The sequence below is a fragment of the Protopterus annectens genome, chromosome 1.part2 (genome assembly GCF_019279795.1).
Source record: "Protopterus annectens isolate FY-2018-M chromosome 1.part2, PAN1.0, whole genome shotgun sequence".
NCBI classification, from domain to species: domain Eukaryota; kingdom Metazoa; phylum Chordata; order Ceratodontiformes; family Protopteridae; genus Protopterus; species Protopterus annectens.
The window spans coordinates 467,838,944-467,862,506 of record NC_056727.1 but is presented as its reverse complement, the minus strand read 5'-3'; the positions used below and the strand labels follow the sequence as shown (position 1 = coordinate 467,862,506).

The following is a 23,563-nucleotide window of genomic DNA, read 5'->3' as shown; positions in this document are numbered from 1 at the left end:
GACATGCATGTTCAATTTGATACAACTCTATAGAAGACCAAAAGCTATCTTTAACTTTTAATGCTACAATAACACTGGTCATGTGGTGCATACATACCACTTGTTTCCCTCAGTTTCTCCAGTTGAGCAACATGAGCCTGTTACGATATTCATCAAAGATACCCACACCTCCAGGTTGGTGGCAAAGCACGAAGCATCAGAGACTATCCATGTGCAACTAACAGTGGGTAAAACTGCCTTCCAGTTTATAGCCTGCTACAGACCACCCTCCCAAACCCAGGAACCCCACTCGGCCTTCCTGAGAACACTGGAAAATATGAAGGTCTCTCCAAACACCATTATATTGGGCAACTTCAACTACCCAAACATAGACTGGGAGCATTACTCTAGCTCCAACACCCTAGCCCAAAGGTTCCTAGAATTTATAAACTCAAATGCTATGGAACAACTTGTTACCACTCCCACAAGAGGGGAAAACATACTGGGCCTGATCATCACCAACATGGGGACTCTATGCTCCAGACCAGAAGTGTATCCCTCACTGGTAAGATCAGACCATAAACTAATCTCACTGGATATTCACATCCCGACCCCACCCCTGCCCAGAAAACCACAGTGAAAAACTTCTAAAGCAAATTTCACACCTCAAAACTAAGGTGGAATCCTTCAAAGCCCCGGGCCTGTGGAAAATACGGCCCAGACCGCAGAATCCTTTATAAACACATTCTATGAACACCTTCAGGAATGCATGGATCATGCGATCCCAAATAAAACCAAAACCCAATCCTCCAAAGGCAGACGTCCTGTCTGGTGGACCCCAGCCATAAACAAACTATACAACAGAAGGAGGAAGCTACTAAATCTTCTTCTTCTTTGGTTAGGGCTTACGCAGCGGATCACCTGTCCGCACATTGAATGGCAGTGGAGTTTTATGGTGTAACCTTCCACAGAAGGTACACTCACCACCACACCCTAGGGCCAATTTAGAGTGTCAATCCACCTGCAGCATGTCTGAACCTCTTGCTGTGAGGCGAAGGAGGAAGCTACTAAATGATAGAGCAAAATCCCAAAAAGGGAAGGCATCACTGATCAGTATTAGCAAAAAACTATGGGAACTCATAAAATTGTCTAAGGCCAGCTTCGAGAGAAAAATTGCACAGGACACTAAGGATAATCACAAGGCTTTCTTTAGTTATGTTAGGAACCTGGGTGGTAATTCCCAGATATGCTAAGAATTAGTCCAAAATGACAAAAAATACATCGAACCCACAGACATTGCCAACATACTAGCTGACAGGTTCAGTGCAAACTCCCCCCCCCTCCCCACCAAAAGGGCAAATATCTATCCCAGCAGAGTGCTGCCCCCCTGACATCTCAGATGCTCAGGTAAGAGCTGCCCTCTCCAAAGCAAAAAACAAAGCATCAATGGGACCAGACGGTGTCCCGGCTGCCCTACATGAACTCCAAGAAGAGCTAAACCCAAACATAAAACTACTGTTCAATCTCAGCCTTATTACAGGATATGTGCCCAAAGAGTGGCATACAGCAACAGTGGTCCCTCTCCACAAAGGTGGTGCCTCAACGGATCCTGGAAACTATCGCCCCATAAGCCTGACTAGCTTGGTCTGCAAAGCTATGGAAAGGATCATCATGGACCTCATAAATAAATATATTGAGGACCTACAGACACTGGATCCTACCCAGTTCGGCTTTGTTAAGGGCAGATCCTGCCTCTTAAACCTGGTTGATTTCTTTGAAACAGTCACCAAGGCCATTGACGAGGGGAAGGTGGTCCACACAGCCTACCTGGACCTCACAAAAGCCTTCGATACAATACCCCACTCGGGCATTATAGATAAGCTCACCAGCTTAAATATAAACCCCTATGTCACTAGATGGATTGCAAACTGGCTCAAGGACAGAACCCACATGGTTAGAATTGCTGGAGCCATGTCAGACTCCAAACCAGTTACAAGTGGTGTCCCACAAGGCTCAGTCCTGGGACCTCTCTTGTTCGGTATATATTTCTCGGAGGCACAGGCCAACACAGAAGGACTGTGGCTGACCAAGTTCGCAGATGACTGCAAACTTGGCACCATAATCGACTCTCCAGCCGACACAAGCATCCTCCAAAAGGGCCTCATAGAAACAGACAACTGGTGCCAGAGCCATGGCCTCAAGCTAAATGCCAAAGAGTGTATAGTCATCCCCTTTGGCAAAAACAAAGTGCCCACAAATTACCACATAGGTGTTAATCCATTAAGTACAGAAGAAGTAATTAGGCACCTGTGGACCCAAGTTGATAGCAATCTCTCATTTGACAACCACGTGGCCAAAGTGGTTAGAAAAACATTTTATATAGCCCACCTAATCATGAAGGGATTCACATCTAGATCAGGGGAGATCATCGTGCCTTTTTACTCATCCCTCATCAGGCCCATAATTGAGTACAATGCCCCTTTTGGGATGTACATTACCAGACACCTGCAGCAAATGGAAAGACCCCAAAAGTACCTCACCAAGAGGATCAAAGGGCTCAAACAGATGCCATATGCTGCCCGGTTAAAGAAACTCCAGCTCTACTCAGTGGCATACCGCCTGTTCAGAGGCGATCTGTGCCTGACGTATAAAGCCATGTCCAACCTGGAATTAATGGACATGCTGCTCCTCAGAAAATCCACATCCCATCGAGCTACGCGCTCGAGAGACTTGAACCTCAGCACTGAAATAAATAGGACATGCTGGAGGGACAGATTCATAACCCAGAGGCTCCCTTCACTCTGGAATAAAATTCCAGTCTAGGCTAGGCAGAGTCCCTCATTGACTCTCTTCAAGAGGAATCTTGATGAGTGGATGGGAGATCGTTGGTTTACCCCGGGTATCAATTCTGTGTCACTGTTAGACAGAGGCACAGTATACTAACCTCGAAAAAGGGCATAGCAAAATAAATTTAAAATGGGTGGCGAAAGCCAAACACATTCTGGCTAGGCTTATAAATGCCCTAGGGCAGATAGCCTAGTATGAACCTATGAACCTATGTTCAGTGGGAGCTGGGGAAAGAACAGAAAAGAACAGAAGAGCATTATTCATATCAGTCTTGCCTATATTTAGCTTTCTAAGTCTTACAAGTACTCCCTTATTTTCATACTTACACAGTTATGAGATGTCCACAGTCTCAAATTCCTGTAACCAACAGTTGAGAGTATCCCTTTTTCTCCTGCGTATGATATTAAAATGATGCCTACATTGCTCTCCAGTGCATGGGATACCAATGGCACTGGATGCAGACCAAGGGGCCAAACTTTTCCATGTTTCCGACTTGTACTGGAAACCAGAATAGTCTGCCTGCAGAAGCCTTTGGCTATGGTGCTTTATCAGAAGTCAAATAAATATCCTGGACTCCTAGACACCCTACCTCTGTGCCCTAAACTGTGCACCATCCTCTAAAATGCCAGCCATGTCTACCAGCCACACTACAGCAATGGAAACTGATGTTTCCCCACCAGTTCCAGTTATTGTGTTTACTGGTAGTGCACAAACCCAAGCAACGGCGCCAACCATGTTTGCACAATGTTAAGCAGAGCGCAGCAGTGCCAAGTAGGGAGGAATTAAACTGAAACTGGAAGGTTAATCTGACACTTGGCCTTAGTTAGAGGGGTGTGTACTGATATAGCATGGAAATATATACTGGAAATTGGAAGGTAACTGTTAGGTGAGTTATGTTGGCAGACATGCACTGGGGGTACAAATATAATGACCTGACATTTTTTTTGTCTTTATACACTGAGAAAAATTTACTTTTACAGTGTGGGATTCAAACCTAGGCATATCGGAGAAAACATTTTTTTCCATATCACTGATTTTCCATCTTTACCATAGAAGAAGTGCTGCTCAGATATAGTCAGGAATCATACGAAAATACAGGTGACAGTTTGAGTTGCTACACATGACAATGATATTGGATATAGGTCCAGCTGTGTATGTGTCATAGTTAATTGTGAAGGCCATGCAATTCCGGATAGCAGAAGTATACTTATAGAAATATAGTAGAGAGTATACCCTCAGTCATACATCTGAAAAGACAATAATAGTGTCTCATTCCTCATACATATAATTCACACCAACTCCACTATCTAAAATGTTATAAGTGAGAGTGAAGATAACAGGAAGTGGAACAACAGTAAAAATGTCTGATATATCCTGTATTAGAACCCAGAACCAAACATGTGCATGGCAGTCCTACACTTACACCTGTTAATACTTGTCTACTTTTCTGTTCATTGCTATAAACTGCACTATTGCAACAGTAAAAATAGGTTGCACACCCTGTACTAGAGCCCAGGACCATCTGTACTCCAGTCCTACACTTACAACTGCTGCCACAAGACTAGTTACATGAAATTTCCTAATTTCCTAATAATTCTTAGGGTCTCTGTGTTAGCCACACAATGCTGCTTAGCAGGTTTGCACAGTGCCCAAAAGAGAATTAATAGAATGCATCCTGTTACAATTATTGGCTGTTGAGTCCTGCCTGCAGGTGTCCAATGGCTGTAGCTGCTGGGGAACCCTGCTAACCACAGTGCAATGCTGCTAAGTGCACTTGCACAATGAAATACAGAAACTGCAACAATGTATTGTTTTTGACCTTTGCTCTTTTCCAGACATCCTGTTTGCAGGTGTTCTTCAGGTGTTCTGTCTGCTTTCTGGATGGCCCACTAGCCAAATTTGTGCAATGCCATGCTTTGGGCAAAGGTGATATGCATAGAAACACCTGACATTCATTTTTCTCTTTTTTCTGTGTTTGCATTGACGTAGAAAAAAAAACAAAAACGGACAAGTAGTTGAAATGAAGAACAACCCTCTATAACAAACACACTAGAAAATGTTGGTACACATGACATATTTCTACATAAGTCTGGATTTGAACTCTTACTCCAGTGAACCTTCAGAACACAGGAAGGGTGCCTTATGCCTCTTTGTCACACAAACAGCTTTACAGCAAGGGACTGACATTATTCTGCATACAACCAACTCAACACCATCTGCAGAAATATGAAACCATACAACTGCTATTTGTAAATTTATTTTTGGATGTAGTGCACTAAGTGATCACACAACCAGTTTTGACTATGGCTTGCAAATATACAGCTCTGTCTTACCTCTATGTGTTTGTTGGTCTTTCTTTTCTTAACTGACCAGTAATCTGAGGCATGCAGTCTGTAAGCCATTCTATATCATTATCCTTAAAATGTGTGAGAATATTAAATGGCAATAATATCATATGCAGTTGCCAACAAATGAAGGGGAGGTTGGATGTTAATGAACAGAACCTGTGAATTGTGTGCTACTTATTACATTTCCAACCTTGACAAAATAACATCTAAAGGTTTGTAAGTCTAACCTGAGACACCCACTGGATGTAGGGCAGCCTTCAGTGTTGTTGTGTTTTCCTTTTCCCAACCAGTAATCATTCACAGTTGTAATCCATTAAAAACAAAATCTGAGGGAATGCCTGTACTGTGTTTACATCTGATACACAGAGCCAAATGTTGGGGCTTCAGCAATTCTAATGAGTTCACACATGATTTGCATCTTCACCATGCTGACAGCTCTGAATCTACAACATAAAAAGGCAACTGGCTAGACTGAAAACTGAAGGTGAGGAGAATTGTTTATGTGGAGAACACAGAAAAGAGGCTATTACTTTGGGATATATCTGCACAGAGAATTACTGAACTTGAGAAGGTATGCTTGCATTTGTCAGCTACATATTGCATATGCTGGAACGTAATTAAGAAAAATCTGTGTAATAGGTTAATATATATATATATATATATATATATAGAGAGAGAGAGAGAGAGAGAGAGATTATATATATATTTTGATTAGCAAAGGATTTTAAACTTTTAAATGTATGCATTAGTTAGAAGTGTACTGATGACATGGGCATGCTTGTCAGGGCATCTAACAGATGCCAATACCTTATAAAGGAAAGTTTAAATCTGTAGACATGTTTCAGGAACAGTTCATTTGATAACATTTTTAGCATTTCAAAAGTGGTTTATTAGCAAAATGTGTCATTTGCCTGTTTTTTCTTGGGGGGGCAAAGCTGCATTTCTTTTATGGCGCAAACACTGATGTATTGGTATTGTTATTCTGGTTTTTATGCAGCTAGCCTGTTTGTATTTCAAATATCTAGACTGTTTTACATTTCTCCAGTGGGTAATACTGAAATACTACCTTTTCTTTTTTATCTGGGAACAGTTACTTTGTAGTTATGTGATACTTATATATATTATCCTTCTGTTGTCTTTTAGGACAACTAGGACTATGCCACCCAGGTAACTCAATCCTCAAAAACCACCCTTCAGTGACCCTGAGAATCAGGTCATTGTTAACGCATTTAGGCAACATGGTGCCTTCATGCTTGAGAAGGGATAGGGTGATATGTCAGACAGAATGCAGATTTGGCAGCAGACTATCACAAAAGTTAATGCAGTGGGTGACCATAGCAGGACATATGACCAGGTGTGCCATAGGGCCACTGACATTATCTATCTGCACAGAGGAGAGCAGCTGCAGTGAGCCGTGATTGGATGGGTAACTGTCCACTCTCCAGGATACAGGCAGCTCCCAGGAAACTGTAGAACAGCATGTCCTTGACACTGGTGCTACTGTTTCAGGGACAGCAAGCATGCTCCAGGAACAGCTTCCAGGTAGGCTTTTGCAACTCAGTTGTTGAACACTGTTGTATACTAAAACAATTTAAATCAACATGCTACTTCTGTTTCACAGGAACTTTTTTCTGGGGGGGTCATTCCTCCCCTATCTGACCAGTAATATTTGACATTTTGTCTGTAAGGCATTCTATATCAGTTTAACTTGGATTTGTAATCCAAGTTCTTGTTGAAGGTATAGTTAATGGACACTTAAAGGGAAAAAGTATTATCCTCCGTGTTACTGTTAATTGTGAAGATGTTGTTCTTATTTTTTGCTTAAATTCTTCCAGGACCATCTGGCATGATACCATTATCTGCACATGACAAGCCAAACATTTTTATGTCAGTCATCATCATCTTCTTTTGGCTGTTCGCGTTAGGGGTTGCCACAGCGGATCATCTGTTTCCATTTCTTCCTGTCCACTGCATCTTGCTCTGTCACACCAACCACCTGCATGTCCTCTCTCACCACATCCATAAACCTCATCTTAGGCCTTCCTCTTTTTCTGTTACCTGGTAGATTCATCCTTAGCATCTTTTTTCCAATATACTCAGCATCCTTCCTCAGCACATGTCCAAACCAACGTAATCTTGCCTCTCTGGCTTTGTCACCAAACCTTCTAACCTGGGCTGACCCTCTAATATACTTATTCCTAATCTTGTCCACCCTCGTCACACCCAGTGCAAATCTTAACATCTTTAACTCTGCCACATCTAGCTCTAACTCCTGCCTTTCTGTCAATGCCACTGTCTCCAACCCATATAACATAGCTGGTCTCACTACCATCTTGTAGACCTAGCCTTTCACTCTTACTGGTACTCGTCTGTCAAAAATCACTCCTGACACTCTTCTCCACCCACTCTATCCTGCCTGTACTCTCTTCTTCACCTCTGTTTCACACTCACCATTAGTCTGAACTATTGATCCCAAGTATTTAAACTCATCCACCTTCACCACCTCTACTCCTTGCATCCTCACCATTCTTCTATCCTCCCTCTCATTCACACATGTATATTATGCCTTAGTCCTGCTGACCTTCATCCCTCTTCTCTCTAGAGCATATCTCAATCTCTCCAGGGTCTCCTCCACCTGTTCCCTACTCTCACTACAGATCACAATGTCATCTGCAAACATCATAGTCCACGGGGACTCCTGTCTGATCTCGTCTGTCAACCTGTCCATCACCATTGCAAATAAGAAAGGGCTCAGAGCTGATCCTTTATGTAATTCCACCTCCACCTTAAATGCATTCATCACTCCCACCGCAGACCTCAACGCTGTCACACTACCTACGTACATATCCTGTACCACTCTTACATACTTCTCTGACACTCCCGATTTCTTCATACAATACCACAACTCCTCTCTAGGCACCCTGTCATATGCTTACTCTAAGTCTGCAAAAATACAATGCAACTCCTTCTGACCTTCTCTGTACTTCTCCATCAACACCTTCAGAGCAAACATCACATCTGTAGTGCTCTTTCCCAGCATAAAACCATACTGCTGATCACTAATTATCACGTACCTTCTTAACCTAGCTTCCACTACTCTTTCCCATAACTTCATGCTGTGACTGATCAATTTAATCCCTCGGCAGTTACTACAGCTCTGCACATCACCCTTATTCCTACAAATTGGTACCAAAACACTTTTTCTCCATTCTTCAGGCATCCTCTCACTTTCCAAGATTTCATTAAACAATCTGGTTAGAAACTGCCATTTCATCTAAACACCTCCATGCTTCCACAGGTATGTCATCTGGACCAACAGCATTTCCATTCTTCATACTCTTCATAGCTATCCTTACTTCTTCCTTGCTAATCCACTGCACTTCATGATTCAATATCCCCACATCATCCAACCTTCTCTCCCTCTCATTCTCTTCAGTACTGATGAGAAATTCAAAGAAATATTTCAGTGTGTGATGTCACGACTGTTGTGTGTATTGTTGTACTGTCTAATAGTGGCAACACTGTTATTTTCTTAGCATATACCGCAGTATAGTAGTTCAGGTATTAATTATTCCTGGGTTTGTTGCTTATTATCACATGTGATCCTCACAGATGAAGTGTGGGACTTTACCACCTGATGTCAGAGTATCAGCAGACTCTGATAATGACGGTGGCCAAATAAAAGCATAGTCAGGGGGGTGCAGAGGTTAAATCTGACACTGAGGTTTACATACAGCCATCCCCTGAAATTCCATCAGACACACCCAGTAGGCCAGTGCCTACCCATTCCAGTGATATTGGACAGATGGAGGGCAAGACAACTGATCAGGGAAGTGTGCTTATTATGGCTTCAGTGCCTGTTGACTCTGGCTGTAGCCAAAGTGTGGGTGAGGTACCACCCAGGAGAGTTGCTAGGGGTGCTCGGAGGAGACCTGCTGTCCTTCCTCCCCCTGATCCAGGTGTCTCTCCCTGTGCTACTCAACATATGTTTCAGGCCATCATCGAGGCACAAGCATGATGTTCTTCATGTTTCACTGTTGCAGTCATTGCATTTGGGCAATCTGCTGGCAGGTTGCCCTCAGTCGGCCTGAATTCCAAAGTCTTGGGTCCTGCGTCGGTTGCTGTCTTCTCTTCCATGACTTCAGGTCATCAGGGGTATAAAACATGCAGCCAACACCATTTTCTTCAGTCTTTCTTGCCGTGCGGTGCCCGAAGCAGAAGCATTTCGCAAGTGCCAGTCGGCCAACTACTGAAATATTCGAGTTTGAGTTTCAGAACCGAAGTCTTCACTAAAGCTAAGTACCCCGTTGGGGAGACTTCTTTCTTGCTTTTTACCGATGTCAGAAAAAGTTAATAATTGTATTACTTGTGGGAAACAAATACTCATAAGGATTTCCATTTATACTGTATTCCTTGCCTAGGCCCTGATCACAATGTGCCTGGCTGTCGGTTTTGTGCTAGATTTAACCAATGCACTATTAAGCATCGGTATATTTTTGCATCTAAATATTTTGGAAACAGATTTAACTACCCAGAAATGTCATCGGATAGCAATCTGACTACCGGAGTACAAAAAAAACGCAAAGAAAAGGACAGACAAAGGCAGTCAAGATCCAAAACCGACAACAAAGCTTCCCCTAAGCCAGTTGCCGGTTTGCCGGTACTCAGTAAGGCACTTTTGCAGCCCCTGATACCTGCTACCTTCGAGTCGCAGGCCTCTACCGACACCCATGTGGTGTCCAGCATGCTGCAAGATACTCAAGGTATTGAACCGATGGATGTATCTCCCTCGGATGGGTCCGGAGCCGCTGAGCAGGCACCGGCTTCTGAAGGTGTATTCAGACCTCAACATTTCTATATCAAACCAACGACAGCTGCAAAACCAAAGGCAAAGACAACTTCTAAAACTAAAAAAAAACGATGCCTGAGCCACATGCATAGGCCTCTATGCCTAAAAAACAGATGATCAAAATGGCTGAAAACCTTATTACTTTGATCAAGGGGACCCATCCCCCTCCAGATAATAGGCCTAGGCAAGACACTGATTATGAATCTTCAGATCAGGTTTCTGTTTCTTCTGATTCCTCTTCTGATCAGGAATTAACTATACCTCCCTATGATGATTCTGATGCTGAGGAGTCTATCAAGACTTCTCAGGATCAAAAAAGAGGCTCAGGGATTTCCTTCTTTTCCCTCAGCACAAGCCTTTAGCCATTCCCCCTGTTTTAAACATTGTGGATGATGTGTTTCCGGAGTCCAGCTTGACCCCTGACTCCTTACCTCCGGCTCCCAGTAGGTCTGACAGATATTACAGGGTCCATGACTCACATAAATTTTTAATTAGAAACCCTACTGCTGACCCTGAAACTATTTCACAGGGTCCAAAGGGAGTTAAGGCCTCAACAGCAAAAAACCCTACCACTTCTGACAGAGATTCAAGGGCACTAGACAGATGGGTAAAAAAGGTTTATACATCTGCAACCTTGGCAGTCAGGGCCTTACACTGTCAATTTCACATGCTTAAGTACCAACAATATGTTATGAGATTGCTGAAACAGAAAATGATGTTGATTTCAGAATGTGCAGAAAATAAAGAATTGCAGGAATTATTGCATGCAGCTGAACAAGTTGGAAAACATACTTTGCAATGTGGTTTTGATTCCTTAGAGGCCTCCTGCAGGGCCGCAGTTACTGGATCTGTGATTAGGAGGCATGCCTGGTTAAAGGAACAAAATTTGCCTGATCATGTTAAAGCTAAATTGCTAGATGCACCTTTACAGCATGATTCTTTGTTTGGTATTAAGGCAGAGGAGGTTTTAAAGAAAATGGAAGACAAAGCTAAGGCTATGTAAACTGTTAAAGACTTTTTACAAGTGCAGCCACCAAGATTCAGTAGACACTGGCCTACAAAAAACTGTTCCTTTCCTGTGTCAGACAGAGCTCAAAGGGGCAAATCCAGATGCCCAAAGGGTTCCAGATACCAGGCGCAAGATTCATACAGGTCAAAGCAATCGGGCGCATCTACCTCCAAATTAGGGGGTGATAAAGTGCAAACCTACAGAAAACAGTCCCAATGACTTCCCTCTGCCTACACCAAGCACTTATCTTTTGACAGCACCCTTAGAGGGAAAATTAGCACTTTTTGCTCAAAACTGGCAGTTAATAACCCAGGACAAGTGCGCAGTAAACATAGTTTCACAGGGATACAGATTCCATTTCCACACTCTGCCAGTGGCAAACGGTTGGCCACATCTGCCCAAAAATCAATGGGCAGAGGCACAGAAACAGGTTACATCCTTCATGGATATGGGGGCCATTCAACCAGTACCAGAACAGGAAAAAGAACAAGGTTTTTACTCAAGACTGTTCTTGGCGCCCAGAAAGGACAAGGCCTGGTGGCCAATACTGGATTTATCAATTTTGAACACATACCTGGACATTCCAGAATTCAAAATGCTGACTTTGCAGCAGCTTCTGCCCATGCTGGGCAAGAATGCTTGGCTGGTGACATTATACCTAAAAGAGGCATACCTGCATGTCCCAATAAGACAATCGTGCAGAAGATACCTCAGATTCAAGGCTGGCTTAATGCATTACCAATTCTCTGCACTGCCCTTTGGCTTATCTACTGCGCACAGGGTCTTTACAAAGTGCCTGGCACCAGTAATTGCATTTTGCAGACAAAGAAGTATACAAATATATCCTTACTTGGACGACTATCTCATTCAAGCAGAGAACAAGGACAATCTTCTTCGACACCTGGCATTTGTGAAAAGGCTTCTAACATGCCTAGGGTAAACTATAAACAAAAAGAAATCACAACTGGTACCCTCTCAAAAAATAACATTCCTGGGTGCAAGCTTGAATACAACTGCCCAGATGGCTTACCTTATGCCAGACAAACATAACCAACTGGCTACTTATTCAAACTGATGGCAACAAAAACCCAGTCTTCTGCAAGAAAATTCTGCATGCTCTGGGCTTCATGGCATCCTGCATCCTACTAATTCCATATGCAAGACTGCATATGAGGAAACTTCAATGGTACCTAAAAAGTTTATGGAGTCAACATTCACACAGTCTGGAAACAATGATTCCTCTCATTCCCTGCCTGCAACAGGAGTTCCTATGGTGGGCAAAGGCCTGTCACCAAAACATGAGATGGCCCTTCACTCTACCCCCTGCCAGCCAAACCTTAACAACAGACGCATCAGATTATGCCTGGGGGCCCCACATGGCAGGAAGATGCATTCAGGGCATATACGCACCAAAACAAATGCATCTACATATCAACCAGAAAGAGAGGCTAGCTGTTTAAAATTCCCTAACAGCCTTCAAGGACTTACTTCATCCAGGACAACTACTGATAAAGATGGACAACACCACAGTCATGTGGTATATAAACAAGCAAGGGGGCACATACTCATACCCCCTTTGCAGATTAGCCATGGCACTGTGGGACACAGCTTTGACCTACCAAATACATCTTCAAGCTCAAGTCCTGCCAGGAAAACAAAACACTCTGACAGATGATTTAAGCAGAAACCTTATGGATCCTCATGAGTGGAAACTAAATCCACAAGTCTTCAGCATGATAACAGAGAAATGGGGGAGCCCAGACATAGATCTATTTGCCTCTCTTCAAAACTATCAACTGAAAAGATCCTGCACAAGGACTTATCACAGACAAGCATGGAAAGTGGACGCCCTATCCTTCAGTTTACACCTTTCCTCCTCTGCCTCTTCTACCCAAGGTCCTCCTAAAAGTCAGACAAGAGAAGCCAAAGATGATATTAATTGCCCCGGACTGGCCCCGCCAATACTGGTACCCAATCCTTAGGAACTTGTCTCATTACCCAGCTTAGACCTTGCCTCAAACACCACAACTACTGTCCCAGCAAAACAATCAGATCCTGCACGATCAACTAGAGACTCTAAACCTGGCAGCATGGCTAATCAGGTAATCATACAAACAACACATCTCAGTAAAGCTGTGATGGATGACATTTTGGAAGCCAGAAGGCCTAGTACTAGAAAATCTTATGCTGACAAATGGAAGAGATTCTGTGCTTGGAATCAAGCACAAGGAACTGATACAGCAGAACCAAATATTCCTCAGATATTACAATACTTAACAGATGTTTGACAAAGGCCTATCTTTCTCATCAATCAAAATCCATGCCTCTGCCATTTCGGCTCATTACAACACAGAGCCACCAATCTTTTCTCATTCTTTACTAAAGCAGTATCTTAGAGGAGCCAAAAATGTAAGGCCCCCTAGAGGATCACCATTACCTGCATGGGACCTCAATTATGTGTTGGAAAAACTCACCCTGCCTCCATCTGAACCAGCTGCTACCACTGATATAAAGTTCTTATCATGGAAGACAGCTCTGCTACTATCAATTACTTCAGCAAGATGAGTTTCAGAGCTACAGGCCCTCATGGCTGTAGAGCCTTTTATCATATTTTACCCGGACAGTGTGCCTCTGAGGACAAATCCTACTTTTATGCCTAAGGTGGTTTCCAGTGTGGCTTTTAACCAAACAATTAATCTGCCAACTTTTTATCCAAATCTGCAGAACAAAGGGGAGAGAATTCTGCATTCTTTGGACGTTCACAGACAGCTAAGATTCTACTTGAGCAGGACTAAAGCTCTAAGAAAAACTGAGCAATTACTATTGTCATATGCTGCAGGATCAGAAGGAAAGGCTATTTCAAAGCAGACAATTTCAAAGTGGATAAGCCACTGCATCCATTTCTGCTACTTACACAATGGTAAACCTGTGCCCAAGGGCATCAGGTCTCATTCCACCAGAGCTGCAGCTACTTCAGCAGCCTTTCTCAGAGGAGTACCAACTAAAGACATTCTAGAGGCTGCTACTTGGAGTTCTGTTCACACCTTTACAAAGCATTACCATTTGCCTCTCTACACTAAGTCCTGAGCAGGCTTTGCCATTGCAGTGCTACAGGGCCTTATAGCCGCACCTAATGCTGTTTAGCTCCAGCCTCCCAACCATAGCTTTAGGATTCTACCCAAATGTAATGACTGCAACAGGTAAACATGAAAAACATAGTAAAGTTGGGTACACTTACCATAAATGTAGATCTTCGTGTGTATTCACTGTTGCAGTCCAGGTTACCCTCCCGCCATCCCCTGTCATTCTGAAGTTTATCTTTCCTTCACTATCTTCTACAACCTATGTGGTGCATTTGCTTGTAGATGAAGGTAAAGTTTATATTAATGCATGTATTTATATATATATATATATATATATATATATATATATATATATAAAATATTGCTACCTTTTTGGGGGCACCTGACATCGGGGGCAAGAAAAACTAAAGAAAATGGCGTTGATTGCATGTCTTATACCCCTGATGACCTGACGTCATAGAAGAGAAGACAGCAACTGATGCAGGACCTAAGACTTTGGAATTCAGGCCGACTGAGGGCAACCTGCCAGCAGATTACCCAAATGTAATGACTGCAACAGTGAATACACTCGAACATCTACATTTATGGTAAGTGTACACAACTGTACTTTCCCATAGGTGCTCTAGAGAAATGTTTAGGGTTGTAAATGTGGCACAGGCTGACATGTGTGACTGCCTCCACTGTGTTGCTGATTCAATGGCTCAGATGAATGGCACTTTGGAACAAGCGGTATATGTGACGGAACATCTGCTGGGATGGGGATGGCATTTTCGTGGGCGTAGGTCAGTCACATTATCTGCTGTTAGACAACAAAGCTATGCCTGATCATGCTCCCCTAGTGACAGTACTTCCACTACTCTGATAGTGGATGAGCTGTCCACACTCAGATGTGGCAGGCTATGGGATTGTGGTCCTTGGCATACTCATGAGGGGAGCTCATCCAGCAGACATCAGTCACATTCAGGTAGCAGCAGTGCATCTGACTGTTGGCATGGAAATGCCAGTGCAACTGCTGGCAGAGCCAGTGCTTGTGGTCGGAGACAAAAATGATGAACTGCCACTTCTATCATGCACGGCTCACACTTGTCCGACATATCAAGACACAGAGCTAGCAAAGAGCTTGATTGGGTTCATGCAGACACTCACACAACATTTTCATCTGGAGGACTCCTACAGACAGACAGACAGACACACACACACACACACACACACACACACACACACACACACACACACACACACACACACACACACACACACAGTTACATGGTACAGCTGTGCAGCTTAAAACTCCTTTTGTCTCACTGGCCATTTGTTGGTTTATCCAAATGTCTGCCTGATTCTCTTTCTTACTCAAACACACTCACCTACCTCTTGTGTCAGACTAGACTTCCTGCCCCATCTCCAACATCCTGTACAAGTGATGATAAATGTACAATATCCCTGTTTTGTATCTTTTGGGTTCAGGGATACATAAGTCTTGTATCTGATGCTCAGATTGCATAGCTGACTTAGTGCTTAGTGTATCTGCATTTGTGATGCTGAACTGGTAATTATGCCTTCGACTTATCTTTGAAAGTTAGATGGTTGATAGCATCAACATTTATTGTAAATGATCTTGTGGGAGTGGTGAAGTCTGAAACTGCAATGTGTATCATTACTTTCTAACTTTTCTCTGTAGTGATTTTCCATTACAAAAGTATGGTGCTGAACTGAGGGCATGCAGTGACCATCACTACTTTTGGGAGGTATGACTGTGTGAATCTTTGATACCTGAGGCCTACTGCTTAATAATGGACATATGAAAGTCAAATAAGTCTCTACTGTCACATGTTAAGGTCATTTCTGTACAAATATTCTACCTTTTACTTGTTTACACTACCAAGTAACAAAATGCAAGGATATGCCAGTCATTTATATTATTACACAATACATTCTAGGTTCAACACTTACATTGCAAATCCAGTAGTTGCAACAGTTTTAGTTCAGGGCATACTCTGTCTGATGCAAGCAGTACATAGACAATCATGGGGAGGTAAAGGCTGTGAGAGTTGCCTAAATGTATGTGCACAGGAGGAAGGTTTGAGGCCCTTAGGTGGTGAGTGAGTGTATTATGCATTGTCTCTTGCGATGGCATATTGAGCACGCCTATATCTGCCTACACCTACAGCAGCTGGTGGTTCCCCTCTGACTCCTCAGCTGCGTGTGGCTGTGATGGCCTTGGCACTGGTGATGGGATGTGTGATCCTTCCCCCTGTTGATCTGGCTGAAGCTGTTTTCTCAGGATGATGTTGTGTAGCATGGCACATACTATGAATATTTCAGTACATGTCTGTGGAATGTATGCATGGCTCCCCCAGATATATCTAGGCATTGGAATCGTGACTTCAGCAGCTCAAATACATGGTCTCTGATATTTCTGGTTTGAAAGTGTGCCTCATTATGGTGTTCTTCAGTGGGTGTGTGTGCATTTCTGATGGGTGTCATCAACCACAGTTGCAGTGCATAACCTGCATCCCCAGTATATGAACCAGTGGGATATCCCCCTAGTGAACATCTGATACAGTCGGGAGGTGTGTCAGATATGTGAGTGTTGGTAACTGCTAGGGTTGCCAGGACACACATTCAAGATGATTCCCTTGGCATTCACATAACTTGGCAGTTAATAGAGTGAAAGCCCTTTCTATTAATGTAGAGCTTTCCTTGTTCTCTGGGTGGTGCCTTAATTTCTACATGTATGCAATCTATGGTGCACAGTATTTCAGGGTAATGTGCTACAGAGTAGACCTCCTGTATATTTCTGGCCCTATCCTCAGGACACTGCATGGCAAACATATGTGGTCACTGGCATGTCGGAGCATGGCATTCAAGAACTGATGGAGGATCCTGGATGTTGATGCCAGTGACAACCCCAGCATGTCCCCTGTTGGTCTCTGAAAGGTACCTGTAGCTACGATTCTAAGTGCTATATATACCTTTGTCTCCAGTGGGATGGGTTCCCCTCAATTTGCCTTGGCTCTGAGGTGAGGATGACAGAGGCTGCAGAGTTCCTATAGTGTGTCTCTATCCACACTGTAGTGCTCTACAGCTTCTACATCATGTAGGTTGTGATAAGTTACCTAGGGTCTGAAAACTTTTCTCCTTTGTGGCCTTGGTCTATTAGCAGCAGCAGTAGCATAGACTTCAGCCTGTTGCACATACACATGAATCAAAGCAATAGCAGCCCATAACATTGTTTCTGTTTAGACTCCTTTCTGTGGTTGTGTTTGAATAGGTTTTGGAATTTGCAGGAAAAAACTGCACTGAATCTACACTGTTTTCTTTATAGCTTGTTGAATAGCTCTTCCATCTTGAATTGGCTGATTAGTATACAATTCAGCTGCGTATGCTAATTTGCATGCCATGGTGTTTACCTTATGTACGTGGCTGTGATTGGCTCTACACAGTGTGTAGAGCTTCTTACTGAATCCAAAATGGTGTGCTACCATGTGTGCATCAAACCGCGATGTACACATGGAGTAAATGGACCATGTAGGCGTTACTGAATCTGGCTGTATGTCTTTTATTGAAAAAATAAACATGAAAGTTTGCATCAAGATTGAAATATAAAAAAGGTAAGAAAAAATTATATATAAAAACATATAAAGGATGTAAGTGGACTTGACAAGTTTTAAACAGTGGTCTAAAGTATATTAGCTTGAATTCAATGCATGCAGTGCAAAATAATGCATCTGGGAAGAATATTATGCAAAATGGTACACAGTTGGAAAAAAATCAGTTCTAACAACAAAAGTAAAAAGGAAAGTGAGGTACTCATCTCAGGTAATTTAATGGTTTTAGCAACCAGAAAGACAATGCAGCAAAGAAGGGTGAATTAGTGGTAAAATACTTAGGAAGAGTATTCTCCCATACAAAACAAGTTGTGCATTTCCCTTTCTATAGACAGTTAGTAAGACCCTGTGTCTGCAGTACTGTCATTATGACAAAGGGGGATATTGCCAGCACAGCTATCTAGAATTTTGTAAATAATTATATGTCATTTGTGAATATCAACATGATTTATGTAAGATGCTTGTGCTACAACTGTATTAGCACTATATCATGTGTATATCAAAGTGGTTTGTACAGACGTGTGTTGAAACGCGTTCATATTAGAAGAACGAAAACCCTAAACCGCGAATGCTCACATGAGCGAAAATGCCGGGAATCGAAAGTGGGATTGCAGGGTCATGTTACAGTGAGCAGTGGGATATTTGCCCTTTCCTCACTGTAGTGTGACATCGGAGTTAGAATGTATAGTTAAGGGGGGTTTGTGGGGGGCTCAGCAACCCTCAACAGCAACTTTGATCACCGGCATTTTAGCTCATGTGAGCGTTCGCAGTTTAGGGTTTTCATTCTTCTAATATGAACCTGTGTTAAAATAGTATTTTATAAAGTACTTGTGCTTTAAATGTAAACGAAGTGTACCCAACTGGAAGAGAACAGAAATGTACATGCACTATTGTAACTGTTTAAGTGTATATGTTTTAACAGTGAAAACTGGAATACAGGAGGCTAACTTCAGAAAAATAGCTAAAATTCTATTACTTTATGGCAACGCAATACAGGATGGTATCTTTCAGTTTTCAGTGAGCTAGAGACATAATGTCTGTACTAGGGGATATCTGTAGTGTCTTTAGGGTGAAATGTCAGGAAAGTGTATGGGATATGTGATCTGTGATGTTGTCAGAACCCATTGATTCTGTGTGATAGGCCTGGATGTTGATAAGACAGTGCATACTATTTTCAACTGACCCAGGGATTGAACACAACCCCCCAGGCAGGGATCACTGAGAAAGTCTCCCAGCTGGGGAGTAAACCTCATGGCACTAGATGGGTAACCAACTGGCACACTAACAGAACACATACTGTGAACGTTGGTGGATCAACTTGTACCGGTAGAGTTGTCACCATTGGTATACCCCTGGGATCTGTACGTTGCCTTTTACTGTTTGGAATCTATTTCTTGACAGTTCAGGCTAAAGTATATGACAAATTATTGGTGACAAAGCCACACAGTCTACAAACAAATGCAGAAATGTGTCTTTATTTTGTCCTTCTGAAAAGTGGAATTCCATGCTAATTACAGGACTAACAACAGTCCTGCTATGCTGAAACCCCGTGATATATGCACTGGCAACACATGTAGACAGAAATCTGAACTTCGACCACCGTGTCCACACTGGTAATGAAAGACTATGTTGTGCATATCATAAGTCACATCATCATATTCAGATCTTAGGACTGTATGACAGCACGGTACTCAAACCTCATCAGAACACTTGTTTGTGTCTTTCGGCTTTTCCCAGTTAGGGGTCGCCACAGTGGAACTCCGGTCCACTAGTGATTGGCAGTTGACTTTTATGTACCGGCTTGCCAGGCCTGAAGTACAACCTTCAATGAAGGTACACCCATTCACGCATGTCTCCATGCAGAAGACACTCTAGCTGAGAATTGACCCAGACAGCTTCTTACTGTGAGGCGACAACGCTACCTTTGCTCTCTTTTGCATGTACTTTACCAGATGCATGCAGCAGCTGTAGAGATCTCAGGGCATTCTCACCAAGAAAACACAGGGCCTACATACCATACCATGATTTATGTGGATAGACTGAAAGCCATGTCACTGCAATATGTATCATACAGGATGAGATGACTTCTGCCCGGCCTCCAGGCTGGCCTCCAGTGGAATAGTGCACATCCACAAATCAAATATTGCTGATGAGATCAGCAGTATCTGTTGAGGAGAATATGGTAATAACAGTGTCCCACATGCTGGTGTAAAAGGCTCTCTGTAATTTCACAAAAGAGCACAAACACACACACACATACATACACTCACCCAGTTGACTGCAGTGAAAACAGAACCCCTACCCAAGTACACAGACTACAGACCTCTGTATTTAAGGCAAGTGCCACAGGTCAAGTCTGACTTGGAGTGTCTCAGACAACACTTTATAGTTGATGACATAAGCAGTTCCTGTTGAGGAGAATATGGTAATAACAGTGTCCGACATGCTAGTGTAAAAGGCTCTCTGTAATGTCAAGCAAGAGCTTGAACACACACACATCCCCTCAGTTGACTGCAGTGAGAATAGAACCCCTACCTATCTAAGTACACAGACTACAGACCTCTATATTTAAGGCAAGCACCACAGCTAAAGTCTGATTTGGAATATCACAGACAACACTTTATAGGTGATGACATCAGCATTTTCTGTTGAAGAAAATATGGCAATAACAGTTTCCCACGTGCTGGTGTAAAAGGCTCGCTGTAATGTCAAGCAAGAGCACAAACACATGCATACCCCTTGTTGACTGCAGTGAGAATAGAACCCCTACCTAAGTACACAGACTACAGAACTCAGTACTTTATGCAAGCACCATGGCACAAGTCTGACTTTTACAAGACTGCAGGTCAACTTACAGTGGATGACATCAGAAGGCCATGTTAGAGAAAAGATGGAGAAGATATTAGGAGGCCTGCATAAAATGGATGTGTAGGCATGTGCAACTTCTAACATGCTGTCAATCCATGGGATAGGACTGGTAACTGTAGGACATACACTTCTGCTCTTTGGGCTAGATACACACACACACACACACACACACACACACACACACACACACACACACACACACACATGCACATGCACACGCGTGCACACACACACACACACACACACACACACACACACACACACACACACACACACACACACACACACACACACACACACACACACACACACACACACACACACACACACACACACACACACTTGACTGAAATGAGAACAGAACAGAACTCCTACCTATCTAACTACACAGACTACTGAAATGAGTGCTTTACACAAGCACAGCACAAGTCTGACTAGTCTGGCTTTTATAAGACTGCAGGTCAACTTATAGTGAATGACATCAGCACAGCATGTTGGAGAGAAGATGTTGGGAGGCCTGCATAGGTTTACAGCTTCATAGGTTGATATAGGAGGTTACTTGCCTAATAGCCCAAGGGTGTTTAGAGGTCTAGCCATGTAAAAACACAAGTACCCTTACTGAGCACAATTATTGTGATAATCACTAATTGGCACTGTCCATGAGGGACATAGGTGCCACCCCAGCAGGTGATAGGGGTCTGAATGGAGAGATGATAAGTCAGTAGGCAAAGGAGAGTAATATTGCTGAAATTGAATTCATCCTCATGTCTTGGTGAACACCTTCATGAAGTGGACCCTGTTTTCACATAATCTCACCAAGATGACACTGATATACAGACAGCATTTTATATAGCATATATCATGGACAGAAGTAGGTCAAACATTAAAAAAATATATCTGGGTGGATAAGACTCAGGATAAAAAAGTGTCCTATCCTGGTAGGTGCACTGGTGCCATGAATGGAAAAATGATAGTGTAGAATCCTCAAAATATGGACTCATTCCTACAATGGGGTCAGGTCAGGCCCAGGGAGAGAATGGCCCCCTGTTGTAGAAGGAAGTAGCAGTTCACAAAATCACAAAATGATAAGTCAAAGAAGAGCCATAAAGATGATAGAGTGGACTATTGAGGATAAGAAAGAAATGATGTATTGTTACTATTATGCAAAAAGCACAGAATTGCTAGACACAAGATATACAAAAAGATTAAGAGCGAAATTAGAGGAAAGAAAAATACCTCCACAAGAAAAATTGTCGGAAGCTTCAAATAAAAATGTGTATTCATTAATGCAACAGATTTGTGAAAAACACTATATAGATCAATAAACTTTGATCTGTTTGAAAAAAGTAGCATCTGAGGAAGTGTGAATATGCAAACATCAAAACCTAGAGATTTTTGAAAAGTATAAAAAAGAAGTATGGACATGGGAAAGAAAAAGAGATTTGATATGGTGCAATATTTATGCAAAGTCGAAAGCCAAACTAATCAATACAAAAAAGACAGCCCCAAAGATATTCGAAGAGAAATACAGGCAAAGGCATCCAGATTTGGAAAATTTCACAAAACAAAAATAATATCACAAAGAGAAAATGTAGAAAAGAAGATTAGTAAAGCAGAAGTTAAAAGAAACAGAAGTTGAAGTTATGGAATGCCTGTGAAGTGAAGGATTTGATGTAGAAGTCTAACGCAGGTTACGTCACAGCATGATGGAACAAGTCCTCAAAGTAAGAAGAAACAGAAAGATCAGGAGACGTCTGAAGAAGAAAGATGGACATGGGAAAGAAAAAGAGATTTAATATGGTGTAATATTTATGCAAAGGAGAAAGCAAATCTATTCAATACAATAACAGCAGCACAAAATATATTTGAAGAGAAATACAGGCAAAGAAATCCAGACTTGGAAAACTTTACAAGAGAAAAAATAAGAAGACAGAGGAAAAGTAGAAAAAAAGATTAGTAATGAAGAAATTAAAAAAAATAGAAACCAAGGTTATGGAGTACCTGCAAAGTGAAGGATTCAATGTAGAAAATCTAACTCAGAAGGCATCACAGCAGGATAGATCAACAGACATCCAAAGTAAGTAGAAACCAGTGGAACAGAAAGCAAGTGGTCAGTTGCCATATGAAGATATTTTGAAGCCTTTCACAGGAAATCAGTGTAAATGTTCACTTGAAGCTGGACAGCAAGGGAAGGAACATGAAGCTCTGGCAACTCTGATGCAGTCAATGATGAGGAGTGATAGGCTAGTGAGTTTCCTTATGACAGAGCAACAGATGACACAGGATGAAGTTGAAGAGAATGTGCCATAGGAAGATGATATAGAACTTTCTATAGAATGCCCACAGAAAATGGAAAACAAATAATGTGCCCTCAGTTTAGAAAAAAATAAGCTATGAGAAGAGTTGCTTGATTTAATAGAGACTACAGAAGGTCAATAAAACCCATAAAGTTAGATGTTTGATAAAACAAATGAACACAGTAATTAGGACTGTCCGTAGAGATCCATGTGATATAACTGAAGTAAACAGGCTATATTACTGTGCAGCTAAATTAATAACAGATACAATTCTACCACAAGAACACAGGGTAGTAAGGGAAAGGAAGGGGAAAATCAAATACCATCATGGAAATATCAGATAGAGAAAACTATAAAGCAATTAAGACAAGAAGTGTCACTGCTAGAAGAGTATAGAAGAGGGAACAGATCAACAAAAATACTCAGAAAGATAGATGTGATAAAAGCAATGCACAGTATTATAATGGATCAGGATTTATCATGCACTATCGCAAATAATAAACTAAAAATATCAGCACAGGCAGACAAACTTAGAAGATACACAGATAAATATAAAGAAAAAGTACAAAATAAGCAATGTTTTGATGACCCAAAACAGTTTTATACAGAAATGGGAAACAAGGTAAAAGGAATTAAAAGTCCACCAAAAAAGAAGAAGAAAATACATTTTGG

The 23,563-nt window shown here is 42.1% G+C and overlaps 1 protein-coding gene across 1 annotated transcript in view; it reads right to left on the bottom strand.

Moving 5' to 3' along the window:
• Window positions 1–23,563, bottom strand: part of CFAP61 (cilia and flagella associated protein 61) — a 4,145,169-nt gene that overhangs the window by 1,325,043 nt on the left and 2,796,563 nt on the right. The gene's annotated exons all lie outside the window — the stretch shown is intronic.